Raw genomic sequence first — 25,085 nt, forward strand, 5'->3', positions numbered from 1 at the left:
TCTGCAGAAACCTAAAATCACGACGGAGGCTTTACAATGGTTAGAAATGGTGAAATTTGGTTTCACAGAGCTGACATTACTTTCCAGAACCAATCTCCAATTCATTGGGGTTTGAAGAAGAAAAACAACGTAAATTACCAAACAAGGTCAATATTTTGCATTTTCAACAACTTCCACAACGATTTACGAGTAAAATTATAACTGTAACTTCTGTTGGAGGATCTGGCAGTCCCATGGGGGGAGGGGGAGTCAAACGAGCCAGAAATGCGCCGATAACTGGTCGAAGCTTTCGACATGTCGAGAAAAACGAGAACATTACAAAGAGAACATCACGTATGTACAACAAGGTAGTATTTTTAGAAGGTAAGGTACTACATACTTTTATTTATTTTTTGATTTGTAATAAGTAATAAGTAAAAAAAAAACATAGGTAGGTAGTTGATCGTTGTAGATGTGTTAAATGTTCGAATTTAAACAGAATCTGTTTATTTAAATTAAATTCGTCTTTTTGTGCAATCTTACGAAATGATAGAATTCGATTTTTTTTTCAAGAATCCTCAATCATCGATGTAATGGTAAAAATTCTTGCCTGTACAAATATGAAACCCTTACGAACTTTATTGGCAGATGACGAACAATTATAACCCTGAAGGTAATCTACTAACATTTGCTTTCAGATCGGTTTCTCCAAATACCCGTCAGGCTTCAGCAAAAATCAAGTAGACGGAAATACAGCTGTTGTTGATGGCAAATGAAGAAACAATCAAACGAGATTCAAACACCACTAACGCAATTCATAGACTGCAGTGTGTTTATTTCATTGTGGATGACTGCGCATCCGTAACCAGGCGCAATGAATTGCAAAACGAAAACAATCTCTGCGAATGAAAATTGAAATCTACTCAGCTTGAAGATCTGTACAGCAACTATGCAACTTCATTGGATGAATTTGATCAGCTTGAGGTAAGAAATTCCGACATTAAAACCTCTTAAAATGGAAAACAAAAAAAAACATCAACTCCAAAAATCTCCCGAGCCATTCAACGTTAACTCCACTTTTCTACAAGTTGAGCTGAAGAAACGGCATTACTTGATGAATATTTTTCACCTCTTTAAGTGCTTTTAGTTCGGATAAAAATATAAAACTGGATTTCAACGAGACAAATAATATTACCAGGGAGGTTGAAAATGTTTTAATTTTAGACGAGGGTCCGTGGATTGAAGGAGAGTACGATGTCATAGGTTTGTAGTCAATTTTATTTTTCATTGTTCTGTGTGTTGGTTATGAGAATTTTGTGATCAATACATCTATTTTTTTTTTTTTCAAAATTCCAGCTCCTGAAAATGCTGAGCATTTTACACCTACTAAATCACGTTGTAAACGAAAATGTTCAATTGATGAACGGTTAGCTAACAAGTGAAAGCTCTTCGTCTGCAAAGGTGCTATCCACACAAAATCCAATACCAAGAAAACCGAAATTGATAAAGTTGTTATCAGTGCAAAAGAAAATACATACGGACGCCCAGTATAGTTACATGTGTTCCTTATGGCATCAAACTATATACTTTCTAAAAATACGCTATAGCACAAAAAAAAAACTCATGGAGCCAGAATGTTTAGTATTAGTACATCGAAATTGGTAGGAAACAATCGGACATGTGGAGTTGTGTATTATCAATATGATTGGCATGAGTTGAGTACGAGAAGTCAGCGGCTAGTGCACTTGGCCTAGCAGATGGTTGCATTACGAGTTCCCTGATTTTTCGGACACGGTAAGATGAATTTGTAATCACATGCAATCATTCATTTTCATTTTCCTGCAAGGACTTCTTCTTTCATTACGCAGGAGTCCGAAGAAATAAGTGTTTGCGAAAAAAATCGGTTAGATGATCGCAAGCAAAAATGGTTTCGATCATTAATTTCAAAAACATATAAATCATAGTATAATTATGTTGAAATGTGAATATATAGACTGGACTTCCGAGTCCTCAATCGAAACTTTTTGGGATTATCGAATTCCATTATTTGCGTTTTTTAAACTCGAGTGCGTACCTTATAGGATTGTTTAAAATAACCTGATTTACAATTACTATTTTTTTAAAAAATATCTATTTTTCTCAAAAAAGCAAATGCTTTTTCAACATTCTTCTTACAGATAAGGTACATATACGTAACTAATCAACCCATTCACCAGAATAAATCAGTTTGGAAATTTATTACCTTGTTTTACAGAGATGAATTGAATACAGCAACTGGATCTCGGTTGAACAGCATTCCGATCCAATAAAAGAGATGAAAATTCGTGACTCCGACAGATACGACAACGACGAACAATCGAACATAAAAAGCAATCGCGAATCGATACTACAAGATCACACTCGAAGAATCGAACACTACTACGCGAACGCGACCACGAACGATACGTAAGTTGAAAATCATTCTAAAGGGCGGATGATGCAACTGTGGATGTGGCAGGTGGAACTGAAAAGCAAAAACTGATTAACACAAAAAAGTTTTAAGAATAGCCTAATAGTTACAGCACGACGAAATATTGTTCGAAAGTGGAAGAAAGTTTTTTCTCAATAAGGGGACTGTTAATAAACATTCTGAACAGAAGTGAAAGATTTTCAGAATTTTACATTTTTGTTCAATATTTTAGGGAGCTCAGTATTCAGATTTTTTTTAATGTAAACTTTTCAACAGAAAAAAAGTACAATATGTGCAATATGCAGTACGTATTCTGCCTTCGTGCTTGATAACATGGGATACTTATATGTAGATGCACTCCTCAAAACTAAGTAGGTACCAATTACATTAAAATTTATTTTCTCGTAAAAAAATGTTTACGAGCCTTAGGGCAGAAAACGTTCATGTGAAGAGTTCATTTCTTGATTTAAATCGTTTTATTACCTGCTGTGCTTTTACAATCTTCGTATTTCTGGCAATCCCCTTCATTCTTCCGCTTCTCTTTGGTGATTCAAACACAGCGAAAAAACCTTTTGAGTCACCTCGTCTGGCAGAGCCTTGCGACACCATTGATATTGGATTACATGCAGAACATCTTCTGTAAAGAAAACGTGTCGACTATGACGATTTCTTATCACCCTCCTGCTGTGATGCAGCTTTCAGCATCCTGGAACACTGGTGTTTTTTGGGGAGGGGGAAGGGGTGAAAACACCAGAAAACACGTTTTACACAATTATGATGTTTTCAATTTACCTACATGAAAAGGATGCCATCGATGTTTTACATGACTTTTATGATTCATGTGTGCACCTGCAAAGGCGGCATTGATAACGATGGAACAGCCCGTCGAATGATCTTTTTCTAATCGATTGAAAGCATCAGAGAGGCTTACCGCAATTGCCCGAACAAATAAGTACGATAACGAAGATGTTCTCTCGATCAACTGTGGCTCGCTGTAGAGAACGAGGAGTGGACATCAGCGAAAATATATTTTACATGGCTTATTGCAAATGCCATCGATCGATTCCAGGAACCAGAGGATTGAAAAAGAAAAAAATTGTAGTGCTTCCAAAAAAAAGCAAGTTCCAGATAGAAACAATATAAGTCTGTATTATATGTATTTAGTTGTTCTGAATTGAACTGTGTATTGAAATACTTGCAAATGAATTGTTGACAATTCTTTACTGATAGTACAATAATAACATGAAATTTTGTTTTTTTTAGAAGCATCAAATCGATTACTTCAAGGGGGAAAAATTAGTGCCTTTTTTCGCTTGAAAAGTAACCATGCATCTTGCAGTACGCAGAAGACCGTGCAAAAGCAAAGAAATGAGCAACGGTTTCCGTACAGACTTTGAAAAAAGTATGACTCGGCGACTCGGTGAAATAACCGTTATCATAATCGTGAACTTCAAATCGAAGGAATGCACTTACCAGAAGTAGATTAAATAAGAGGCAATTTTTCAAAGTAAGTTTTCAATTAAAAACATGAAGTTTGTTATAGTTATACGAGTAATACTAAATTTGATAAAATATATTATCAGGTTTTCAAATTCTATCAGATTTGATCAAAATTTCGACCCGATCAAAACTGATAGAATTAATTCCTCAACAACTGGATATATAATTTTATATAGTTGTATCAATTTGAATAAATTTGTGATCTTGGCCTAAGGAAATTCCACAATTAAACACATACATATACTTTCATTATCGCGCACATTTCACAAAAATAGATGTTGTATTCACGACTTTTAGTGTGCAGCTGCGAGCAACACTGAGTTAGTTTTAATCTCATCATGTTTCTGAGTAATTATATTTGAAGTCTAATGTAAATACGCTTTTGAATTTATTAAATATCTACATTTAGGAACAGTAGTTTCGTTTACACAAAGCAAAACTCAAAACGTAGAGTATAAGTAAGTAATTCTTAAAATTGGCACAAATGGCTGTATTTAGTCAACAACCAACCTCCCGAATCCGAGATCTACCATTCTGAATAGGTATTCTGAAACCTCCTGCTCGATTTCATATGTCAGTAGATGGTGTGGAAATCAAACTGTGCAGCTAAAAATTTCGGTCATTTTCCGAGCAAACACTTCAAAGGTGATATTGTTACACATAGAGCAAAACTCAAAACGTAGAGTATAAGTAAGTAATTCTTAAAATTGGCACAAATGGCTGTATTTAGTCAACAACCAACCTCCCGAATCCGAGATCTACCATTCTGAATAGGTATTCTGAAACCTCCTGCCCGATTTCAGATGTCTCTAGATGGTGCGGAAATCAAACTGTGCAGCTAAAAATTTCGGTCATTTTCCGAGCAAACACTTCAAAGGTGGTGTTTCTTCGACTAACATTCTCCAGTGAGTGATCATTAAAAATATGGAGGTCAAAAAACGCCCTCGAGGTCTCTGCCTGAAAGTGGGCTCATACGTAAATAAAGCTTTTGATCAGATCGAGAGTATGGAAGAAGGCAGAGTAAGCTAAAACTCAATTTTTAGCTGCCCAAATCAATCTTTAGATTTTCTTGAGAAAATTTGGAATTTTACAAAAGAAACGTATCGTATCACCAAAAAAGGTCAATATTTTGCATTTTTAACAACTTTCACAGCGATTTACGAGTAAAAGTATTGCTGAAGAAACGGTAACTTCTGTTACAAGGATCTGGCAATTCTAGAGAGAGAGGGGGGAGTGAAAATACCGTATAAAGAGAATATGATTGCATGTACCAGCGACGAGGCAAACGTGTTGATGGGATGTAATATTAGCGTTGTGAGTTGTGACAATATTTCGCAATGAAATACCTCGCCTGCTTGTATTACAAATACATCTGTCATTCGTTAACTCTCTGCGCTTCACATGCAACAGTATTTTTCTTCCAGATGACGTTGAAAACTTGATAAAAGGCGTTTATCTCTACATAAAATACATCTCTAAACGATTATATGCCTTGCAAGGAACACAAATCTCATTAGGAGTTACCACGCCATAAATTATTAAGTACGTCAAACACGCCTTGGTTGTAGTCTAGTAAATATAGCACTTTTTTTCGGTACAAATTCAAGCAATTATCTACTTGCTTTTCATCGCAAGTCCATACTGAACAAACACCGGAAGCTTAAGATTCACAAAGAGAAATTACCACCACGGTTCGAAACATGTTGTATTACGTTTTTAAAATGCTATTTTACCTACTGTTACTGATATAAACATCGAATTTCAGAGTGAAGAGCCAATAATCCATTGTTATACAGGGTGTCCGAGGAGTAGTGGTACAAAGTAAGATAAACAACTTGCCTATATTTTGAAAATTGACGGGGCCCCATCAATTTTCAAAATATAATAAGCAACTCGTTTATCTTTTATGTTTTTTTACTCGTACCCGGTTATATCAAAATTTGAAGTTTGTATCACCTTTCCCCGGACACCCCCTTAAGGCACCACTCTATATAGGTACTTTCTGAAAATACACTATGGCACCAAAGGAAACCTTATTGGCGCCACAATGTTTAGACATCGAAATTTGTAGGAGACATTCGGACAGATGGTGTCGAGTTTTAAAGTTTTTTTTTGTGTCCTGTGGTCAAAACTTTATCAATATGGTTCGCATGAGTATACGAGACATCAGCGACTAGTGCAATTGGCCAATATTGTACATGAAAATATCCCAAACATCGAATAGAGGAGCTCAGAATCCGATTTTAATTCTCACTCGAAGAACGAAGTCGAAAAAAGGTTGAAGAGATTGATTTTGTGGACTTCGAGTCCTCAATCGAAACATTTCGGAACAATTGAATTTCATTATTTGCGATTATTAAACTTGTGTGTATGTGTATGATTGTTTAGAATAACCTGGTTTAAATTATTATAATTATGTTTTTAAAAAGCTGATGCTTCTCCAACGTTTATGTTATAGGTAAGCTACATATAAATAAATCTACCCATTCACCAGAATAAATCAGTTAGAAAATTTATTACCTTGTTTCACAGAGATGCATTGAGTAGATACAGCAGGAACTGGATCTCGGTTGAACAGAACAGCATTCGGATCCAATAAAAGAGACGAAATTTCGCGACTCCGACAGATACGACAACGACGAATAATCGAACATGAAAACCAATTGCGAATCGATACTATATTGTACAAGATGAATAAACCGAGCTCGAAACTTGACACGAACAAAGGGTATATCTACAAAATCGTCAAAGACTTTTAATACGATTCGTCCAATACACTCGAAGAACCGAACACTACTACGCGAACACGACCACGAACAATACGTAAGTTAAAAACAATTCTTATGGGCAGACGATGCAACTTTGGATGTGGCAGTTGGAACTTTGAACTGGAAAGCAAAAACTGATTAACACAAAAAAGTTTTTAGAATAGTTACAAGATGACGAAACATTGTTCGAAAGTGGAAGAAAGGTTTTTCTCAAAAAGGAGACTGTTAAAAAACATTCTGAACAGAAGTGAAACATTTTCAGAATTTTAATTTTGTTTTCAATATTTTAGGGAGCTCCATATAAATATAAAAGGACCAAAATTGTTTGGAAGACCCATGATGCGGAGTGAGGGGGGGGGGGGGTCTTCAACAGAATTCTGATTTTAAAATGTGAACTTTTCAACAAAAAAAAAATGACAATATGTGCAAAAGTAGGTATGTATTCTGCCTTCGTGCTTGATAACATGGGATAGCCTACTTATTTTATAAGGGATTCAAAACTGAGCAGAAAATTGGAAAAACTGATTCTGCGACAATCCCTCTGGACTGTCCTTTCTCCGAATAACTCATCTTCTCGAAGATACACTCTCTAAATTTGAAACAGTGAAATTTCACTGCTTCGCAGTCACGACATGCATTTTGCCTTTATAAAAGCAGTAGTTTTTTACTGCAAAACAGTGAAAAATCTACTGAATTGGTCAGTAAAAAATCATTTTGACTGACCAATTCAGTAGATTTGCTACTGTTTTGCAGTCAAAAACTATTTCTTTTAAAAAGGCGAAATTTCGTGACTGCTAAGCAGCGAAATTTCACTGATTGATGAAGAGGCTGCGGAAATTGAAATATGGTATGCAATGCATAATGAGTTATTATCTCGGTAACTAAGGTACTAGTTATTACACAATGAGATACAATGTGATATAATTATTAATTACTATTAATTTCAAGTTCTGGTTGAAATTCAAAATCCCACATGTGATGGGTGTAATTGATGGGACTCATATTGGAATTTACCCTCCTTTCTATCAAAGAGAAAGAAAACGCATACATTAACAGGAAGAATTACCATTCGATTTATGTGCAATTAATTGGTAATACTCTACTCAGTGGCTGCTCACCACTTTAGTACGTGGGAGTGACCAGATGGAAGTCCGGTACAACGAAAAGTTCAAAGTAGCCAGGAGTCTGGTGAAGAGAGTAATAGGTATGGTAAGTAAATTCAAAAATCGGAGTATGCTTGCATTCATTCGTCACAAAAGTATAGTGTTTTATCAGTTTCTAGTAAGTACATAACTTTTGATAACAGTAACTTGTTTTATTTTTAGGACTATTGAAAGCATGTTGGTGATGTCTATGTGAGCAAAGAAAGCTACATTACATTATACTCCTCTCAAATCAGCCAAGATAACTAAATACCATACGTGTGCCACCATTCACGAATGATGGTATGGATAAACTTCTAGATATGTTGAGGGATGTGCCAACTGAAGATGACGATGAAAATAAAGTCAATGTGAACCTAATTTATTTGTACTCGGAAAACAACCCAGAAACTGTGTAACAGCCTATGTAAGTATCTGGTATGAATAATGTTGAATTATAATCTAATGTTAAAATGTGTATATTTTTACTGTTTCTTTTACTCAAATATCATTTCAAATTCTGAAAGCTGGATTTTGTACGTACACCTTTAGCTACACTGTTAATATTTTACTCATATTATACCGAGTATGTAAGTATGTGTTGGGTGTACCTATGTATTATTCTATGGTTACCCAGGTGAAATATTTTTATTATCGAGTCTAATTCTTGATTTTATGATTGTGATTGTCAAGTTGAAGGAAATAAAATTTAACCAGAAAATATGGTGTAGAATCGATCTTATTTTAAATATTTGTCGAACTGTCAAAGTTCGAACATGCGGAGCGCCTTCAATTAATGACGATAGGCAAAAAGTTTGTGGTTGCCTAGGGTAAGGAGATGCTCTCTTCAAAACTTATTTCTCGCAAACATCGAAGAAGAGATCTCAAAATCCTCTTTGCTGTATTCAGATGGCGATTACAAGTTATTTTGCGTCAAATGAATTGCAAAATGAAAACAATCTCCCAGAATTAAAATTGAAATCTACTCAGCTTGAAGATCTGTGCAGCAACTATGTAACTATATGTTAGATGAATTTGATCAGTTTCAAGTTTGGATTCGTATTATTAGACAATAGACAATGAATAGTGAAACATGGAAACTAAATCCTCGCTAGATGATAAGATGAATATTTATTTTCTACTGATCATTAATTTCATTCCTTAGCTGTAGAACACGTAGGTAGACTACATCGTTTCAGTCTAGTAGTATTTGTATGTAAATTGTCGAAGTTGTCACTGCGCCTGAATTTAATGGGAATATTTTGAAATAGAAAGAATTCTGGGAATTCCTATTGAAGCGAAAATTCATGATTCTAATGTGCAAGATTATGAAAAATCTCAGTATTTGGTTCATGTATGAAAGGTAATGCTTTGAAATTAATACGTACAAAGTAGGTATGTCAAGTATGGTACGCCCTGAGGTAGAGTGCAGAACCGCACTTACACCCGGGTATTCCTGTGCAGGGGCCCTTCCTGTTCAGGACTACGCGGATGTAAGTGTGGATCGGCATGCTACAGACAGGCATTCAATATTTTAGCACTTTAAAGGTGACAGTAAATGAAAAAAATAATAATTCTACGGCCTTGACTAGATACACACTCAAAAGCTTGCAAAAGAGCAACGAAGAACCTCAACGAGTTCTTCTAGCGAGAGAATCGCTACGTTTTATCAGATGTAGGTGGCAAGGATTCTATCCATGAATGAGAAAAACTCTGGATGATTATTATTGAGAGTCAAAAAAAGAGCGATGGTTCTCATGAGTTTCCCTTGCTTGGTCAAATATGGAGCCAGATCAAGTTGTTGCCTAACAGTTCTGCCACTTGAGAGTGAGACTTCAATTGAATCAACAATAAAACTAAGTGCGGAAATTCTTTGAAAAATGAAACTGTACAAGGATTGCTACCAGCACCAGGTAAATAAAAAAAAATTTGTTTAGTAAAAAAAATATTGTTGTCAACTCAGAAGTAACAAATTCTAAAAAAATTCCAAATTTGTGGTTGTGATGAAATCGCAAACTGCGAAAAGAGAGATTCAGAAAAAAGCATATTCGAGAAAATAAAAGCCCAAGCTGCTGTGCTGCTTAAAAAAAAAAACTGCCACTACAGGGGTAGAGTGCTGAACTACACTTACACCCAAGTAGTCCTGTGCAGGGCCCTTCCTGTTCAGGACTACGCGAATGTTAGTGTGGTTCGACACGCTACAGACGTTTGGGCAAAAGCTTTGAAAAGTTGACGATTCGGAAAAGTCAAAACAACGTCATTATTGATGCGAGAATTTGATTTCTTATGGGTTCAACATTTTCAAAATTACAAAAAAAGTTTTCACAAAATTTCAAGCAGTCAGGTTCGAAAATAGGAATAAAATGACGCTATAAAGTTAACTTGGACGGGTTTTAACCACTCATAAGAAAATCTGAAATTTCCAAAATTTATGGTAGCTACACGAAGGGGCTTCTGAAAAGCTTAAAACCACCTTCAATCGACTCAGCATAATATTAAAAATGAGGTACAAGTAAATCTCATTTCAACAACTAAATTGGGTGAAGTGTGGAAAAATTTCAATTTTTAAAAAATGGGTGTTCCAGAGCTACCATTCAAAATGGTTCGAAACCGTTTCCAATTGATTTGGAGGGTCGAAAACAGGTCACACACCAAATTTCAGCTGCCTTGGTACATTTGGTAAAATTATGGATTTTTTTCCATGTTTGACCCCAAGTTTGATGTTTCAAAAATTCATTTAAAATTCAAATTCGTATTCCAATCATTTCATCTGATTTTCAAATTTTTTTTTCGAACTGCCATTGAAAATAAAAGATCACAGGTAGGTATAACAAGTAGATACATACAAATGACTTACGTAACTCTTCTAATAAGGATTATAAAATCACTTACATATTCTCATACGCGAGTTCATATCCCATCATTTTTGGAAGGATACTGTTCTCACCTGAAACAAAGAAAAATTAAGGTGGATTAGTTAGTTATAAAATTATTGACCAATCAACAGATAAGTACATGAAATAATAATGGTCGAAGGCCGAGATGATTGATTCTTAGCAAAGAAGTAAAGCTTATTGGAAATTTTCAGCAGATAATTTTAGCCAAAAAACTGTATCTGAACAATTTCACTATTTCAGCAAAAAGCAAGAGTGTTTCGGGCAATTATGGCCTACGGGCAAAAAACTGAATCTGGAAATTTTCGTCGAAGAAGTGAGACCTTTCAGCAATTTGCCCAGTTAAAAACAAAGAATTTATGGCAATTCTCACCGAAAAAGTGACAATTTTCAGAAATTTTTGAAATAATCAAGACTTCAGATCGACCCGCCACCTCCAAATACTTGAAAATTACCAGAAGTTGATCATGGTATGTAGTACAGGAATCTTTATTTTGAAAAAAATCACTACTTTTTTCAGTCAAATTTTCAGAAAGCTCTCCATTCGACCCCCCCCCCTCCTCCCTCCATCCTTCCTTCCCTCTCACACACACACAAAAAAGTAAACGCGGTTGGATTTTTCACAGGAAAATTTTCAAAAAACTTGAAATTGGAAAAAATTTGTACATAAGTATTTTTCAATTTCAATCAAAATTATTTTCAAAAACGATACAAATGAACGTATCACATTTTTTCACTACCTCTTTGACTACAACTGGCAACAAATTGAGCATTACAGCAATTTTTGACAAAATAGTACAAGACTTTTGGCTCATTCTTGGAAAAAAGTCACGAATTTTTGAAAACTTTTTCAAGAAAAAATCGAAAATTTTTACCAATTGTTGAAAAAAATCAGCCCTCCAGATGATTCTTAGCAAAGAAGTAAAGCTTATTGGAAATTTTCAGCAGACAATTTTAGTCAAAAAACTGGATCTGAAAAATTTCAGCAAAAAGCAAGAGTATATCAGGCAATTATGGCCTAAATATGGGCAAAAAACTGAAACTGAACATTTTCGTCGAAGAAGTCAGACTTTTAGGCAATTCGCTCAGTTAAAAACAAGAATTTTAGACAACAATTCTCACCAAAAAAGTGACAATTTTCAAAAATTTTTGAAAAAACCAAGACTTCTACAAATTTTAGCAAAAAAACAAGACTTTAAAAAATATTATAGCTAAAAGCAAACACTTTGTTCAAGAAATATGATCTTTTCGCAATAATTATGCCTTCAGGTTGATTTGTGGCAACAAAGTGAAAAATTTGGACAATTTTTTGCCAAAAGGCGAAATTTTTGAGCAATTTACAGAAAAAAGTGGCTTTTCTAGGCGTCAGAGGATGAGACTGAAACGAGAATATTCACAAAAGGCTGAAGGTTTTGCTCAGCTATTGATGGAGAGTGAGACTTCGAAAATTCCGGCTAAAGGCAATACTTCGTCCGTAAAAAAAACATGATTCTGAAAAAGCAGTATTACCAGTAGGAAAAGAATAAAAAGTGCTGACTTTCGCAAATAAATTATTCACATCTTGTTGATATTACTGACATTTTACTTCCTTTTTTACGAATAAGTTGGGAGCTAAAATTCGAAAGAATTGAATCGTTGAAAATTTGTAAAATTAAGTATTCGCAATCAAAGTTGAATGAAATTAACCAGTAGGTAACTTGGTACCTTAAAAAATAACGGAGTAAGAGTCCTGGAATACTGATACTGCAATGGTAATTATTTTAAAAGAATTAGGTACTTCGTCGGATACACGAGCGACTTTTTTGTACTAAAAATTTTTAAAATGCACTAATTCCTAAATTCTAGGCACTTTAGCAGGATAACAGAATGAACGAGAGGGCCCTGGGTATTCAAACTCTGAAGCAAACCGAGAATCGAAAATTTCACCACATAGTCCGGCATATGACAATAGGAGTAATTGCACCCCCCCACCGCGCCGATCCTCCGGGACAACTTTTTTCTTAAAGGGGACATCCTAAGGAACATTTTAAAGCAAACTTGCCAAAAAAAAAGTTGGCCTTACTTACAAAATGGCGGCCATTTTGATTGACAGGTCAGCCGAAATCTCAGATTTTGCGTTTTAACATAGGACTTGCACGAACTTTTTCAAACTTTACAAAGGTAGATAGAAAGATCATGCAAAAATTTATCACCTGTCAAAATTTCAAGTGCTAAAGTGGGTTTTTCGATTTTTGGTGAATTTTTGAAAATCGAATTTAGGACAAAAATGAGGGAAAAAATCAAAATTTTACCAAATTGACCAAGAAAGCTGAAATTTGGGATATACCCTATTTTCGACATGCCAAATCGATTGGAAACGGTTTCAACCCGTTGTGAGCAGTTCTGGAGCCTCCAGCAGATTCTTGAATCCCGAAATTCCCACAAAATTCCTTCAAATTGGAGTTGTAAAGCTAAAATTTATTCTAAAAACTAATTTCAATACGCTACGAAGTACTGCAGGTGAATTTCAAGTCGTTTTGGATCCTCCAGCGACTTTTTTAAAATTCCTGAAGCCTCCGGCAGATTTTTGAAACTTTGAATTTTCACAAAATTTCATCAAATGGAGATGGAAAGCTGAAATTTACTCTACACTCCAATTTTAACACCCTCTAAAGACGACTTCAGGTGGGTTCAAGTAATTTTAGGGCCTCCAGCGACTTTCTTTGAAAATTACTGGAGGCTCCAGCAGATTTTTGAATCTTTAAATTTTCCAAAATTTCATCAAACGGAGATGGAAAGCTGAAATTTACTCTATACTCCAATTTTTACACCCTCTGAAGACGACTTCAGGTGGGTTCTAGTCATTTTAGGGCCTCCAGCGACTTTTTTTGAAAATTGCTGGAGGCTCCAGTAGATTTTTGAAACTTGAAGTTTCCCTAAAACTTCATCAAACTAAGATGGAGAGTCAAAATTCATTCTGCAAACTAATTTCAATACGCTACGAAGTTGACTGCTGGTGAATTTCAAGTCGTTTTGGAGCCTCATGCAACTTTTTGAAAGGTTGTATGACGTTTTTTTGGAAAATTAAAATTTCCTATAAAAGTATAGCTGGAATCTTCAAAACCATATTTTGAAACCACCATGTAGTCTGCGAACTAAATTTCAGCTTGCCAACTCCATTTGATAAAAAAAGTTTCAAATTTTCAAAAAAGTCTCTGGAGGCCCTAAAATGACTTGAACCCACCTAAAGTCGTCTTCAGAGGGTGTTAAAATAGGAGTGTAGAGTAAATTTCAGCTTAACATCTCCATTTGATGAAATTTTGTGAAAATTTAAAGATTCAAAAATCTGCTGGAGCCTCCAGCAATTTTCAAAAAAAGTCGCTGGAGGCCCTAAAATGACTAGAACCCACCTGAAGTCGTCTTCAGAGGGTGTAAAAATTGGAGTGTAGAGTAAATTTCAGCTTTCCATCTCCATTTGATGAAATTTTGTGAAAATTTTAAGATTCAAAAATCTGCTGGAGCCTCCAGTAATTTTCAAAGGAAGTCGCTGGAGGCCCTAAAATCACTTGAACCCACCTGAAGTCGTCTTCAGAGGGTGTTAAAATTGGAGTGTAGAGTAAATTTCAGCTTTCCATCTCCATTTGATGAAATTTTGTGAAAATTCAAAGTTTCAAAAATCTGCTGGAGGCTTCAGGAATTTTAAAAAAGTCGCTGGAGGATCCAAAACGACTTGAAATTCACCTGCAGTACTTCGTAGCGTATTGAAATTAGTTTTTAGAATAAATTTTAGCTTTACAACTCCAATTTGATGGAATTTTGTGGGAATTTCGAGATTCAAGAATCTGCTGGAGGCTCCAGAACTGCTCACAACGGGTTGAAACAGTTTCCAATCGATTTGGCATGTCGAAAATAGGGTATATCCCAAATTTCAGCTTTCTTGGTCAATTTGGTAAAATTTTGATTTTTTCCCTCATTTTTGTCCTAAATTCGATTTTCAAAAATTCACCAAAAATCGAAAAACCCACTTTAGCACTTGAAATTTTGACAGGTCATAAATTTTTGCATGATCTTTCGATCTACCTTTGTAAAGTTTGAAAAAGTTCGTGCAAGTCCTATGTTAAAACGCAAAATCTGCGATTTTGGCTGACCTGTCAATCAAAATGACCGCCATTTTGTAAGTAAGGCCAACTTTTTTTTTGACAAGTTTGCTTTAAAATGTTCCTTAGGATGTCCCCTTTAAGAAAAAAGTTGTCCCGGAGGATCGGCGGGGGGGGGGGGGTGCAATTACTCCTATTGTCATATGCCGGACTAACAAGAGAAAGGTCAAGTTTCAAAATTAATTAATACTTATTTTTTCCAAGAGCAAAATATAATATTTTCAATCGACGAATTTAATTCAATACACACCGAAAGAAGCACAACACAACACGAATCGCGGGAATTTCTACACGCGAGGTCCGAGGTTGGCAACGCTGAATGCAGCTAACAACGAGAATTCAACATTGCCAGTTTCGGCGCGCTTATTCCCTTTCTTTAGCTTTCTTTCTCTATTTCCAGTCAAATAAAGTAAATCGAGTATTTCAATAAATACCACACAAACGCGACACTGCTTTTGAACGTAATATGCATAGTTAAAAATAAGACAACAATGAACAGAATTTCTCCCATGTACATACCTTTACCGTTGCAATTTTACAAAGCCAGTTTCTGGCGCGCTTATTTCGCCGGTCGAACCAAATAATCGAGGAATTTAACGAATTAAAATATCCAACACACGATGACACGAAAGCGAAAGTTAGAAATAGAATAGCACAATAATGAACAAATTTCTACCAAGTAACATATCGTTGCAATTACAAAGCCGGTTTTTGGCGCGCTTATTTCGCCGGCCGAACAAAATAATCGAATAATTAGACGAATTTTCACACACGATGACACACGAAAGCGAAAATTACAGTAATAGAATAGCACAACAATGAACAAATTTGAACCAAGTAAGTAAGTACTAATACTAACATAACGTTGCAATTACAAAGAACTCGAGATGAGACGCTATACCTCGCCAAGATGGCGGCCATTTGGGCGTCTATGTCGACGTAACAATAGCCAAGCTATTTATGCTTCTAACACATTACGAATATTACGATGATCATTTTAAACAGTGAAAAATCACTGTCAATTACGAAAGAAATCGTGAAACCACCGCACAAAGAGGAAATATTATACAATTGATCACATACCTTCTGGTTTCAACTGCAAACAAAGGCATCTCGTCTCAGCCCAAGATATTTGACAAAAAAACACGCGAATTGTTCGGACACTCGATTTACATGATTGTTACACGAATAGAACATCAAATCAACGCGAATTAATTAATTATTGACCACAAATACGAAATCTAAGCGCGAAACCGAACAGAAGAATTTCAACCGAACTAAACACAGGACGCGATTTCTAAGAACTAAGTACTAACTAACACAAACGGATGATGAAAGAACGGTCGGAGGAGGGGGCAACTCAACGAACAAAACACATGTAAGCCGGTCTCGACGCATGCGCACGAGTAGTTTACCTCGCAACCTTTCGCAACTGATTCTAAAAATGAACGACTGTTCTACTGAGTCATTCTTTTTCTTTGATTCGTATTCGACTAATTCAATAGACCCGTTCGCGTACGAGTGTTGTGTGAATTATAGTGGGTGTCTAAGCATTGTTTTTCTATGCAAAAGTTGTCCCGGTGAACCAATACCACCTATAGTAAAAGGCCTGAGCGCTGAATCGTTATCACCTTCTGACGTCACACCTTAAGGGGACTCGATTGTGTTTACCATTTGAATTTTAACGTATGATTAAATGGCGAATTCGTGAAATTGAGTAAAACTTTCGTTGAAAAAGTTATTAAAATGATGACTAATTAATTAAATTCGTTCTAAAATGTGGTACAGTGATGAAATATTGTTGTTTTCATCTACTGGTGGTGTTGGATTATCATTTATTTTTGTACAAAAGTGAATTTTTCGCGATCTGTTTGTGTTGTGACTGTTGTGTGATTTGGATATGTAGATATCTTGTGAAGTGAATAAAAATGAAAACTGATGTGTACTAGTGCCTGTGTTTTACTTGAATAACGTTGCAGTGAAATGAATAGTGCACCATAAAATCTACAATGAGTTTTAAACCTGCATAGTGAATACAAGAATACAACCATCCAACTACAATGGATATCTGATCAAGAAACCATCAAAATCTCAAACCAATTTGCTGAAAGTGTTCGAATCATCAATTTTATCACTCAAGTTGGTCAGCAAAATCAGAGAAATTGTTTTTATCGATCATATCACTGCTGAAGAAACTAAACAGTTATCTGTCCTGTGGTTTTTTACCTGTAGTTGAAAATGGAAATGGAATACACACATTGGAATTAGAGTTGATATCATTTTAATTTAGTGGGATTTGGACAAATTCGACAATTATTCATTATATTTCACCAGTGAGTTTTGTAATATCTTCCAAAAGGTATAATTTTGTCATGTGTATGCATAACTTTCATCTTTAATGTTGAAAAACAGTGTTGTTTATCACCTCATTTTTTCATTTTGTTCATTTAAATCATTCCTTAGTGATCTTAAATTAATTATTAAATATCAGAATGTGATTTAAAACGCAAAATAAAATGTTCTTGGGATTTATTTCGTTCTAGTGCATTAATATTGCATTCATTTCTATAGTGTTATCGGAGTATGTACTCCCCAATAGTGATGACGTCACAAAACAGCGCTCAGGCCTTTTACTATAGGTGGTATTGGGTGAACCCGGTGAACCCTCACACAACGAAAGAAAAAACGCTTCGACTACGAAATATTAGTTAAATTCACGCTGTACCCGTACGCTTATTAAAACCGAATATCTCACCATGAACGGGTCTATTCATACATATTTGTGAAATTGAAATAGCTTATGTCTTATGTACGTTTAAATGTTGAAAATAAATAATTATCGTTAATTTGAGAGTAACAAACATACAATAATCATTCATCAGAGCACTGCATGAATCTTATTGGCCTATTCTATCCCTTCATTGGTAGCTTTATCGCGAAAATCACCATAAAATCATTCATAGGTATCTCGAATATAAACTGGTTGAAAGTTCGTCATTATTAGCGAGAAATTACAACAATATCTAGACCTAAGCTATTGAAAATTGAAATAACTACATACGTATTACGTATTCGATATCTATATAAAAAACAAACAAAATAAATAAAATGCTCACCGAATTCACGAGATCATTCCAAATTCAGCTGGTCGAGTTCTCAACGTATGTATGTAAGTACATGCTGCTTCGAATGCTCCAAAAAAATTCATCGTAGGCAGATTTGGAAAAATATATATACTTCAGGAGTTCAGGACCTTGAAATAAGTAATTCTGAAAGAGCAAAAAAGTAAATTAAATTCATCGTAATGATGATCGATAGATTCTGCTGTAATAAACGTACATACCTCGAAGATATCACATCATGCAACTAGACCTATACGTTCGTATTTGTTATCCACCGATTCCATAAAGATAATGCCATCGAAACGTACCTATTGTGACAGCAATCCATGTTCACTGCGAAGAACGAAGCATCAATATACTCTGTCTGAAGTTGAACGCAAAATAAGTGAATTAATACATTACATCGTTAAACAACCAACGAAAAACCGAGCCATTATCACGAGAATAAGCATCTCAGAAAAACCTTAAGAAAAATACAAAACATCGTAGGTATCTATTTATTTACTTACGTAGCTAGCTGTCTTGCTGCACTGCAATCACTATAGTTCAAGCTCTATTCTGTTGGTATTGGTTTGAATATTTTTCTGTAGATTATGACGAAACCCGATAACGAACACGATAAGAGACCATTTCAACTATCCTTCGTATGCCGATGGTGAGAACTGCCTGCAGACACGTCTAGGGCCGGTTGAGTTACTTCTATCTATAGATAAATTCATTCGCATCATTATTATTAGTACAAATACAAACCAAGTAAAATGACGAAAGGTTCAGATAAGAAGTCTTTGGTATCGTTCTACAGTACCTTATCTCTTAAGCTTTTATATTCGATTATCGCTAAAAGTACCATTTTTTATTCTTCTTTTCATTCGTATCGAGCTGTATATAGGAGCGAGTAGATATGCATACCTATCGTCTGGAATCAGAAGAGGAGACTGGACTGGAGAGATGAAGTGTTTTCTCCTATAAAAATGGACAGAACACAGATAGATTTTACTTTATATAACACCTCGAAAACTTGAATTTTGGCTGTTACGATAATTAATTCAACTATATAAACGTGTATCAGAAGTTACTGAAACCATTCATGATTACAAAATAATATTTACTTTTTCATTCGTAGGTTTGAATTCCCATAACGACCGCCGGAAGCTGGAGTTGGAACTGAGAGTGAGAACTTTGACAAGTTCGACTTGTAACTCCAAAAACCAAGACTGATGCAGTTAGTCGATTTCTCGAGTACTTTAGACTGTAAAGTAATAACCAGAAATAGCACGTTACCATATAATCAATGAAGGTATTAAAGGTCGAAGGATTGTATTCTATACAGGGTGTTAAATAAAGCGTGGACAATAATTTTACAATAGATGCAACTCCAGTAGACGAACAAAAAACGTTATTACGATAAGTTGCCAATCTTGTAAAATGAAGGTGCTACGTGCTCTGCAAAACTGGAAATTTACCTATTTTGAAAAATTTGTCAAAAATAAGAAAACGTTTGAATCATTCAAGTGATGCCCCTAACCCATAGTACCCGAGTGGACGAACAAAAAAAGTTATTATGACCAATTGCCTATCTTCAAAATTGAAGGGGCAAACCTGATTCAAAAATTTCCAAATTTTGAGTGCCCCAAATTTGAATTTTGAAATTGTGCTTGCCCCTTCAATTTTGAAGATAGGCAATTGGTCATAATAACTTTTTTTGTTCGTCCACTCGAGTACTATGGGTAGGGGGCATCATTTAAATGATTCAAACATCTTCTTATTTTTGATGAATTTTTCAAAATTGGTGAATTTTAGTTCAAAAATGGGGTAATTTCTTCAATACGCAGACGGTAAGAAAATGTTAGAATCATTAAAAGGATGCCCCCTACCCATAGTACTCGAGTGGACGAACAAAAAAAGTTATTATGACCAATTGCCTATCTTCAAAATTGAAGGGGCAAGCACAATTTCAAAATTCAAATTTGGGGCACTCGAAATTTGGAAATTTTTGAATCAGGTTTGCCCCTTCAATTTTGAAGATAGGCAATTGGTCATAATAACTTTTTTTGTTCGTCCACTCGGGTACTATGGGTTAGGGGCATCACTTGAATGATTCAAACGTTTTCTTATTTTTGACAAATTTTTCAAAATTGGTAAATTTCCAGTTTTGCAGAGCACGTAGCACCTTCATTTTACAAGATAGGCAACTTATCATAATAACGTTTTTTGTTCGTCTACTCGAGTTGCATCTATTGTAAAATTATTGCCCACGCTTTATTTAACACCCTGTATACTTAATTACTTATTTAGATACCTATATTTGTTCAGAGCTGAGAGCTACAATATTACAGAACATCTAACACGATTCGGAATCGTTTGAATGGGTTTTACATACCTGACGGAGTTCATAAACAATTTTAAGCTTTCAACAATTTTAATTAATTAGATATACTTAATCGATTAATTAACATTTCTCATCATAATTGAAAACCAAGCGCCAGAACCGGACGAGAACAAAGAAAAGAGTGATGGAAAGTGGCTGATCAGCTGTGGCTTGTGGCTGTAGTGAGTGAGACAGACAAGACTGTTTCTTTTCTGCTTGACCTTGACTGTGATACCTATCCAATATTTTGTTTCATTTCTTCATTTTTAATTTTTATTTCTTTTGCAAACAAATTAGAAGTTTTTGAAACTATATTTTCAAAGTATTGGTTAAATTGCAGAAATATTGATCGTGATAATCCATATTCGTTTCATTCTAGATTTCAGAAATTATAAAAATTGAAATTTCGGAATTGAGTTTTCAGTTTTTGGGAAATTGGGATTGGGGACACTGGAATTTAACTGCTCATACAGTGCCGATTCCCCTTCCCCGATTCCATGAAAACAGTTATCGTCACGGACAGCCAAGACGTTGATTAATTTTAAAATTTGTTTTATGTCTGTTTTTTTACCTGCGTGAAAAAATGTCATTTTGTGTGAAAAAAAGATGTATTAATTTGAAGAACCATGTTGTTTTATCAGTTAAGTATCGTGTCAATGAAATTGAAATTATTAAAATAAAAAAACGAATAGAAAAAAAAATGATTTAAAAAGAAAAAAAGTAAGAAATTTTTTAAAAGTTAGAGTTAGCATAGTAGGTGGCTTTTTCATAATATTCCTAGCCTAATGAGGTTTCATAATTTAATGTTTTGTGCTTTTTTATCTCCTATAGCTTTACAGTTAGCTAATTCAATTGTTATCGTTCTCAATTTTGATATTATTCTACAGAGATTTTTGACATTCAATATCATTAAAATCAAAATGAAAAAGTTGCATTCGAAAAAAATACCATACCTACTCTACAAATGGTGCAAATGTATACCATTCATTAAACAGACTGAAAGAAAATGTGCAATTTAAAAAATGAATAAATGCAGTAATGAAAAAAATCTACCAACTTACAAGTAGGTACTTATTAGTTATTTCCAAAAAAATAAAATAAAAAAAACGAGTTGACAAAAAAAAAACGTTTTAAACGAGCAAAAAAACGTTCGAGTGAAACATTTTTTTTTTTTTGGTTGAAAACACAATTTTATTTTTTATTTTTTTTAAACAGTTTAAAAAATTCGAACTCTGGAACGGAGTTATGATAATATCTACGCACCTATCTTTTACCTTATAAACTGGAGCTGGAGGAAGATTTCATCGAACTATTCGAAACGTTTGACATTTGGGATAATATCTAGGTACCTGTTGTAAGTTTAAAGACAGAATATAGGTAACTTTTCAATCATTCGAGAACCCATAATTTTAATAATCAATAGAATCATGTTTTTCTGTCTAGTCTTTCGCGGAGAATATGGCGAAGGTTTTTAGTTGAGATAGTCCGGCATATGACAATAGGAGTAATTGCACTCCCCCCCCCCGCCGATCCTGCGGGACAACTTTTTTCTTAAAGGAGACATCCTAAGGAACATTTTAAAGCAAACTTGCCAAAAAAAAAGTTGGCCTTACTTACAAAATGGCGGCCATTTTGATTGACAGGTCAGCCGAAATCTCAGATTTTGCGTTTTAACATAGGACTTGCACGAACTTTTTCAAACTTTACAAAGGTAGATCGAAAGATCATGCAAAAATTTATCACCTGTCAAAATTTCAAGTGCTAAAGTGCGTTTTTCGATTTTTGGCGAATTTTTGAAAATCGAATTTAGGCCAAAAATGAGGGAAGAAATCAAAATTTTACCAAATTGACCAAGAAAGCTGAAATTTGGGATATTATACCTTATTTTCGACATGCCGAATCGATTGGAAACGGTTTCAACCCGTTTTGAGCAGTTCTGGAGCCTCCAGCAGATTTTTGAAACCGGAAATTCCCACAAAATTCCATCAAATTGGAGTTGTAAAGCTAAAATGTATTCTAAAAACTAATTTCAATACGCTATGAAGTACTGCAGGTGGATTTCAAGTCGTTTTGGATCCTACAGCGACTTTCTGAAAATTCCTGAAGCCTACAGCAGATTTTTGAAACTTCAAATTTTCACAAAATTTCATCAAATGGAGATGGAAATCTGAAATTCACTCTTCACTCCAATTTTAACACCCTCTGAAGACGATTTCAGGTGGGCACAAGTAATTTTAGGGCCTCCAGCGACTTTTTTTGAAAATTACTGGAGCCTCCAGTAGATTTCTGAAGCTTGAAATTTCCCCCAAAATATCATCAAACTATGATGGAGAGTTGAAATTTATTCTGCAAAGAGTGCAAACTAATTTCAATACGCTACGAAGTTGACTGCTGGTGAATTTCAAGTCGTTATGGAGCCTCCAGCAACTTTTTGAAAGGTTGTATGACGTTTTGTTGGAAAATTGAAATTTCCTAAAAGTAGCTGAAAGCTTCAAAACCATTTGAAAGCACCATGCAGTCTGCGAAGTAAATTTCAGCTTGCCAACTCCATTTGATAAATTAATGTTGGGGAAATTTCTAGTTTCAAAAATCTACTGGAGGCTCCAGTAATTTTCAAAAAAGTTGCTGGTGGCCCTAAAATGACTTGAACCCACCTGAAGTTGTCTTCATGAAATTTTGTGAAAATTTAAAGTTTCAAAAATCTGCTGGAGGCTTCAAGAATTTTCAGAAAGTCGCTGGAGGATCCAAAACGACTTGAAATTCTCCGGCTGTACTTCGTAGCGTATTGAAATTAGTTTTTAGAATGAATTTTAGCTTTACAACTCCAATTTGATGGAATTTTGAGGGAATTTCGAGTTTTAAAAATCTGCTGGAGGCTCCAGAACTGCTCAAAACGGGTTGAAACCGTTTCCAATCGATTCAGCATGTCGAAAATAGGGTATATCCCAAATTTCAGCTTTCTTGGTCAATTTGATAAAATTTTGATTTTTTCCCTCATTTTTGGCCTAAATTCGATTTTTAAAAATTCACCAAAAATCGAAAAACGCACTTTAGCACTTGAAATTTTGACAGGTGATAAATTTTTGCATGATCTTTCGATCTACCTTTGTAAAGTTTGAAAAAGTTCGTGCAAGTCCTATGTTAAAACGCAAAATCTGCGATTTTGGCTGACCTGTCAATCAAAATGGCCGCCATTTTGTAAGTAAGGCAATTTGGCAAGTTTGCTTTAAAATGTTCCTTAGGATGTCCCCTTTAAGAAAAAAGTTGTCCCGGAGGATCGGCGGGGGGGGGGTGCAATTACTCCTATTGTCATATGCCGGACTAAGAGGACCACTAGTCGACTACAAATCAGAAAGAAACCCGTTATAATTTACTTCAACGTGTGTGTGTAACTGTCGTCAACGTACACCAACTGTATTATATCTAACGACGAAAGCATGCTTCGAGAATATGAAGACATGAAGGTATAGGTATCAAAAATTTAAATTTACGTATTCGTCTTACTTTTAAATTTTACTCCTTCTTGCTGTTATGGAGCTGGACTAGACACGAACTTAGATTTTTCAATGGAGATTTGTGATTTCAGGTTTGGCCATATTCGAACCCACTCTTATATCGTTCACCGTTCACCAACTGGTAATCTGTAAACCGGTAAAAATGAACAGATTACCACCCGCAGCTCGTGATCCGCCTCTTGTAGCTTGCAACCAGCCTCCTGGAGCTCGTGAAAGATCATCCGAACAAATCAACGTAGGTATTTCAAGATTCGCATGCTGTGAAAACGACGAATGGGGCGAGATTCTAGTTCTCCAGCATGTGACAATAATAAATTCAAGAACCATCCGAACCAATCAACGAAGGTATTTCAAGATTAAGATAGGTACCTAAGTACGTATCTTAGACTATAATCCATACACGAAAAAGTGCTCTAGAAGTTGATTTTGTATTTTTTTTTCGGGGACCAAAAAAATGCGCTGCCAAAATGAAGGTACTACCGGCCCCATTCAGAAAAGTGCAATTCTGAAATTTTTACGCAGCACAATGAGGGGGTGGACCCTCAAAAAGGTGGTTTTAGGGAAGTGGTCGGGACCGAAAAAACTCGACGGGGTTGTATTGGGGGACTTCTCCCGATGCCAAATATGTATTTTTTTTTCGTGAAACCCTGCACAACTGCATTCTATGGCACTTTGAATGCGATTTTTATGCATTTTTGGCCATTTTTGATGGTAAAATGGCTCTTATGTCCAGGATATGGCTGGGGACCGAACGATTCTTAGACGTTTGTTAGACGGAGCTATTTGAAGCCCAACTGCGCAAAAACGGCGAAAAAATACGATCACAACGCGATTTTATGAGCACTAATAGGCATGTCACCACTCCCCCACCTCCAGAATTAAATAATGCATTGTCTATTCAATAATATCGATGCGACCCATCAAAATGGTATAAAATTTCGCGCTGAACTCTAAAATCGCAATCATTTTTACTTCTGACCCCCTGCGGTGGAGTTTTGCCCCCCCCCAAACTGAATATAACGATGATATTAAACAAACTTTGCACAATACACGTTGATACTGAGGATTTATGTGTACGCAATCAGAATGATTCTCATATTCGTTGCTTGGGAATATTTTTGCTTCAAAATTTTTCATTCAATCTCCACCCTCTCCCCTCCCTTTTATAGACTATGTTTGAACATGGATTTGAAAACTTGAACATGACCTATC

At 35.3% G+C, this 25,085-nt stretch overlaps 1 long non-coding RNA gene across 2 annotated transcripts; it reads right to left on the reverse strand.

Moving 5' to 3' along the window:
- Nucleotides 1-518: 518 nt before the first annotated feature.
- On the reverse strand, nt 519-18,688 carry LOC135837828 (uncharacterized). Of its 2 annotated transcripts, XR_010557261.1 has the most exons (7): nt 18,500-18,688; nt 18,212-18,354; nt 17,985-18,137; nt 10,731-10,785; nt 6,449-6,816; nt 2,912-3,065; nt 533-2,482 (listed from the first exon to the last, which is right to left on the reverse strand). It is a non-coding gene; the product is annotated as an uncharacterized LOC135837828 (long non-coding RNA). The 2 variants fall into 2 exon arrangements; XR_010557260.1 differs by having other exon boundaries at nt 519-2,482; nt 2,912-6,816.
- Nucleotides 18,689-25,085: the final 6,397 nt, after the last annotated feature.

This window comes from Planococcus citri, chromosome 2, assembly GCF_950023065.1.
Source record: "Planococcus citri chromosome 2, ihPlaCitr1.1, whole genome shotgun sequence".
NCBI lineage: Eukaryota > Metazoa > Arthropoda > Insecta > Hemiptera > Pseudococcidae > Planococcus > Planococcus citri.